The sequence below is a fragment of the Petaurus breviceps genome, unplaced genomic scaffold (genome assembly GCF_028583685.1).
Source record: "Petaurus breviceps papuanus isolate PSGF00001 unplaced genomic scaffold, PetGlider_PUasm1.0 90750, whole genome shotgun sequence".
In the NCBI taxonomy this organism is placed as follows: Eukaryota; Metazoa; Chordata; class Mammalia; order Diprotodontia; family Petauridae; genus Petaurus; species Petaurus breviceps.
In genome coordinates, this window is record NW_027187335.1 from 9,934 (window position 1) to 16,148 (window position 6,215).

General features: G+C 40.8%; 1 long non-coding RNA gene across 1 annotated transcript; it reads right to left on the reverse strand.

The window, feature by feature from the left end:
* Positions 1–248: 248 nt before the first annotated feature.
* LOC138145829 (uncharacterized) lies at positions 249–4,103 on the reverse strand. The gene is made up of 2 exons (XR_011164323.1): positions 3,664–4,103; positions 249–2,932 (listed from the first exon to the last, which is right to left on the reverse strand). It is a non-coding gene; the product is annotated as an uncharacterized lncRNA (long non-coding RNA).
* Positions 4,104–6,215: the final 2,112 nt, after the last annotated feature.

A 6,215-nucleotide genomic window follows, 5' to 3' on the forward strand; every position in this document is an offset into this window, starting at 1 on the left:
AAAATAAATTTAAAAATATATCTGGTCAATACCTTTCTCTAACCAATAAGACATAAAATAATAAAGTGATATCTACAATAACCTTATAAAGAATAAACAATCACATTTTGGTTAAAAGAAGAAATAAATTAGAGTGGTTATACCCTGCTGTTATAAATAGTTTAAAAATTATATTTATATATAATTGTCTAGTAAAATTCAGGGGTGGGGAACTGTAATGTAATACCAAGCAAAGGCAACTTCCCAGGTTCAAAATACCAGCATAGGTGCTCTCTATTTTATTCAGTAACAAACCCAGAACAGAGAAGATCAAAACATGACATCATTCAAAATACAGCATTTACTAAGTGTGATTAAATCATCTCCAAGGCCTACCCCACCCCAGGACTTTCCAATCATTCAATCAATTACAAAGTCTCTGTTCCAAATACTTCTCCACCCCTAGGCTATACCTTAATTAAGTCCACCACAAAGCCCCTCTTCTCAAATGGAGATTAGTTTCCAAACATAAGTAAAATACATTCATTTGCTCAACCATAGAACACAAAAAGGTCAAAAGTTCCCCACCCCTGGATCACAATTGAATCTACCCCAGAGTTACATCAAGTTTAAACACAGCACTTAATACCCAAATGGAGGTCTTTTCTTCATCTTGACACGAGGCAAGTTCTCAGCAATCTTAGTTCCTGGAGAGACAAGGCTTAGCAAGGCCATAAGATACATTGCCAGTCCCTTCATGAATTTATCCTCTGTCTGTAGAACAGTCCTAGAACCCCTGAACACATTAGCAAAGCCCTCTCCCAGGATTTCTGTAAACATACAACAAGAAAATCCTTCTTCAGGGCTTCTGAACCAACAGAAAGGCTCCCAGACCCCTGCAACAACAGCACTGTCCTTCACCAGTGGACAGTATTCATTCTGTCTGCCGGACAGTCTCCAGACCCCTGCAACAACAGTACTGTCCCTCACCAGTGGACAGTATTCACTCTCAGTACTGTCCCTCACCAGTGGACAGTATTCACTCTCTGTCTGCAGGACAGTCTCAGGCCTTCTTAACCAAATGCCAGGTTCCAGGACTTCTTCAACAGGACAGTCTTTCACCAGTGGACAAATCTGGCAAAACAACATCAAAACAGACAGACAAAGTACCAGCAAAACAGCCATGTCTCCTCAGTCCTTGGCAGCTCAGGGGGCAGGTCTCAAAAGTCCAGGGCAATTCAAAGCGGCCACCAGCAATCTCTTAGTCTCTCTCCACGAGGTGCTGCTTCCAAAAAGAAACTTCCGCCTCTCTCTAGTGTCTCTCCAAATCTACGTCACCAGCTCCTCCCAGTCAGGACTTTCTTTTCACATCAAAAAGTCCATCCCACAGGTGGGATTAACAAGCTCTGGGTTTTAATACAATCAATTTGAAAACCAAGCCCAATACAGGGGAATCTCCACATTCCATTACTATCACAGGAACCTGCGGCCTTGAAGGCACATGTAACTCTCTAGGTCTTCAAGTGTGGCCCTCTGACTGAATCCAAACTTCACAGAACAAATCCTTTTATTATTTTATATTACCTGTACTGTCTTTCTCTGGTGATGTGTACAATGTATATTTTTCTGCTCCACTTAATTGTGTCCATTAATTTTCTCATGATGTTCTGATACTTCCACATGACTTTTAGACTGGACCACACAAACTTTGCTCGGCTTCCCAAAGCTCCCACAATCACTTTGTAGCTGTGTACTCTGTTCCTCTCATGGGCCAGATGCTAGCAAACCATCTTTTTTGTTTGTTTGGTTTGGTTTGCCAGCTCTGGTTGTTTCAAAAGCAAAGTATCAATTTTAAAAGTAAACCACAGTCTTTGATGTGACTATCAGGTTCTTCCGATCTATAATTACAAAGTCTGGTCCTAGTCTGTGAACAGTTAGGTTACTCATCTACTCATCATTACTCTTCTTGACTTTACACATCTCTTTAAAATAGCCTTGGATCAGCAATCTTCCTCAAGTTATGGTTATCTTCACTCAGTCAACAAGTATGGATTGAGTTCCAGATACTGTGCAAAGTGATAGGAGCACAAAGCAAAGCAAGGATGATCCGTGCCCTTAATGAGCTACAGTAGCAAGGGGCATGGAGGAATGTTTCATTAAGTGCCCCCTTTCCCCTCCCCCCATTGGTGGCACTTGTCTCCAAAGCTAAATCTTCAGGCCCTTTTCAGAGGTACAATTTAACTTGGTGCTGTGAATAAACCATGAGGCTTCAATTAAGATCAAGGATCCCTCTCATTAAAAAAAAAAAATTCAGACCGAGACCATAAAAAAGGACAGAATACACTTTGCCTTGTTACTATTTACTGCTTGTAAAATTGATGATCTGATTAATTAATTAACAAATTGCTCTATTCTTTTCTGGAACATAAACAGAACTGGGACCCATACTAAGGTGCAATTGTCTCGTTGCTAAACTCTTCTTCCATCTAGTGACTAGTCATTCCCGTATATAGCCAGGTACTCTGGCCAAAGGTTGCACTGAATTTCTGAGCAAACAACCAAATTGTTTTACTTTATTCTAAATTAACATTTTAAAGACATACACAGTGGTTATCACATCATCATGATTCCCATCAGAATCTTCCTTCTGATTAGGTAACAATAAAACATAATAGGTAACATAAACTTAAGATCCATACACATATAATGTAGTTAATCTCTTATATTTACAAGATAAAAAAAGATCCAAATAATTATGACCTGATAAAGTTATAAAAGATTCATTATCCTTTCAATGGACACCAGTAATTTATATATAGTGGCAGCTGGGTGGTATAGTAGAACACCAAGCCTAGAGTCAGGAAGATTTCATCTTCATGAGTTCAAATTTGACCTCAGATACTTACTGTGTGACCCTGGAGTCACTTAACCTTGTTGGCCTCATTTTCCTCATCTGTAAAATGAACCAAAGAAGGCAATGGCAAACCATTCCAGTATCCCTGCCAAGAAAACCCCAATTGGGGGTCATCGAGAGTGGGACACAACCCCCCAAAAATGACAACACTATCTACATATAACTCTGCTCCAGCTCTATCCATTTGTTTTTTCATTTGATTGCCTCACTTTTGGCCAGTTTTCATTGGGTTAATACAGTTATTTGCCTAGGTCTTATTGTTAGCCCAGATAATGGAGGGTGGGAAGGGGGTGGAGTTTTTTCTTTCAGGAGCAATTTGCCAAAGGAAATTATAAAAATTTAAAAAGAAAAATCTATATAGACAGTAATTAAAATCCAAGAATTAATTATTGACAAGTATTAGGCACTTAGTAAGAAGATGGAAAAGAAAACCCAACCCAGTCGCAGAATCTAGAGTTTCTGAAAAAAACATCCATTAATGTTTAAATTTTTTTTAAAAAAAGGTCAATTCCTTAATTTTAAAAAGTACTAATTAACTTAATACCCAAATAAGGTTTAGCGAGATGAAAAAAAAAATCAAAGCCCCAATACAGATGAAAACCCTTAACAGATAACTCAAGAATGTCGTAAATAAGATTAGACACGTTAATATCAAAGAGCATTAAAAAAAAACAACCAAATAATAAGACTTAAGCAAACTTCCTAAAAAGGATTTAAAATTCATCTTATAACAGCATTTCCCACAATGTACATAAACAAAAATATCTCACCTTAAACAAAAACACAACCAGTCTAATTTCAAACCACCTTTTTTCAGTCCTATTTAGTACATGTCGACATAAAAATCCACCCCCACGCGTGGCTTTGTCCTGCGCTCCATAAGCTGGAAAATCGCCACCCTCCTTCTCTGTAAGCGCTCTCATAGCCGAGTGTTTCAGAAAGGAAAAACAAAACAAAAACAAACCCAGTAGGAGAGAATGCCTCCTAAAATTCAGCCTTTTCTCCAGGCCACAAAACTATCCCGGGCTGCCTGTATTGCACTGCCTGCTGGGTAGCGTTTGATTTACATATTTCAACCCCGAGTTCCTCCCAGGGTTAGTTAACATTCCGGAATACCCCAGTTGGTTGTGCAAGGCTAGCTAAAGTTTAAGCTCTACGCTCCCCGATGAGAAAAATTCTCCTCTCCTCTCCTCTCCTCCCCTCTCCTCCCCACTCCACTTAACCCTTCCCTTTAGAGCAAGTAGTCGGGAAAGGGAAAAGAAAACTCGTAGGGATAACTTCCTGCTGGAAGGCTTGATTTGAATCTGAAACAAAGCAGACCCAATAACAAAATTAACAGAAGGGAAAGGGAAAGTTCTGCAGGACTCCCCTCTTCTATTCTCCAAAGGTCCTTCTTCTCCACCTTTGGGAGGGTCATCTGTGTGCTGCAGGCATTTCATTAAAAGTTGGATAGAATTCAAAATCCATTGCCAGCAGGGTTTACCTTCCCATCTATTCCCTCTCCTCCCCCACCTTTGGTAATTTCTTTACAACTTCAGTTTTATTTTCTGAAAATGGAAGGCTTAGGATGTCTATTTCAATTTCTGTTAATCTGGGAATTTTGCAGATAATGCTCCATTACTTTTCATTGTTCAGCTTTGTAGGCATATAATTGTCTAGAAAAGTTTCTGATAATTCTTTTTATTTCTATTCATTCTGTCTTCAAGGTCAGTCATTATAACTTGTATGGAGCTCAGGTGTGTTCTTTTTTTTTTTCTTTTTTGGAGGGGGGAAGAGAAGGCAACGGGGTTATGTAACTTGCCCAAGGTCACAAGGCTAGTTTTTGTGTTAAGTGTGTGAGGCGGCATTTGAACTCGGGTCCTCCTGACTCCAGGGCTGGTGCTTTATTCACTGCACCACCTAGGTGCCCCTCTTGGCAACTTTCTAGTGAGAAAGGACTGCTTTGAAATTCGAGTGGTGAGAGGGGCAGCAGCAGTGGGTGCAGATGTCTTATATCTCCACTGGTTGCTACCCGTGTTTCCCCGATAATAAGACCTATCCAGAAAATAAGCCCTCCCCTTACTGTGTAAGATTCCTCTAAAATAAGCCCTCCCCCGAAAATCAGCCCTATTGAGATTGCTACTGTAGTGAAGGTGATCCCCTGTGCTACACGCTACATTACGGTACCCTCTGTATGCACCACCCCCCCCCCCCCAAACGCACGCTGCGCTCTGAGCTGCATCCAATCAGAGCTGCAGCAGTGAGCACGTCATCCTGTTCTTCCCCAGTGATTTGCTTGCTGGAGCCATTGAGAGCAGTGCTGCGGAGGAGAGCTGAGGCAGGACAACATAAGCCCTCCCCTGAAAATAAGCCCTCTGGTGTTTTTCTTTCCAAAAAAAATTAATAAGACAGTGTCTAATTATCGGGGAAACACGGTATATGTCCCTGAGTTCTGATGTCTTATCTGCCACTGGTTGCCATGTGTCCCCGAGTGCATGGCAGTATTTCTATTTGGGTCCAGTCACTGACTGGTGTATCTATATCATTGGGACTTCAGTCTCAAGTCTATTAAGGAAGAGTTCTGAGTAAAATCTCTAAATATTAAACTTCTATGATGTGAATTTCTTAGAATTTTGCTATATACAGGAGGAATTGTCTTCTTATATTGTGGAACTAGTTGTAGATTTTTTGTATCAATTGTATAATGCCTTTATTTTGAGGTGTAGAAGGTAAAGAGGATTTTACTGAAATTTTGCCTTTCTTTAGAACTCCTCTTCACTCTTGCCTGCTTTTCTGTGAAATTTCAAGACCATCATCTTCCTTCTTGGTCCTCTTGATGTCCTGCCCAGGAAATAGACTACTACATGCGGAGAATTTGGGTTACAAAGACCAAAGGGAGTCAGTCCCAACCTCAGCCCTCAAGGATTTGACATAATTCTGGTGTGTATGTGAGTATGTGTGTGGGTGTGGGTGTGACAGAGAGACAGAGAGAGAGAGGGAGATCTGTGGACAAATTGATGGTGATGGGAGGGCAGGGGAGGAAGAGTGGGCAGGGTGCTGCCAATTCAGAGAATGAGGAAAGGGAAAGAAGTGACACTTGACATGATCAAACCTTGTAGAGGGCTCCAGTTGCCAAGGGTTAGAGGGGAGGAAGAAGAGGTTTCCTAGACCATAGGACCAAGTAGGGAAGCTAGAACCAGAATGTTGCATCTATGGATTAGCAGACAGGCCTCTTTTGTCTATGACCTAGGTGTTGAGGAGGAGTAAAAGGTAACGATGCTGGCAAGTTAGGCAGCAGGTACATCATAAATGTAAGGTTGCATTAGCATATGATCCTAGTGTA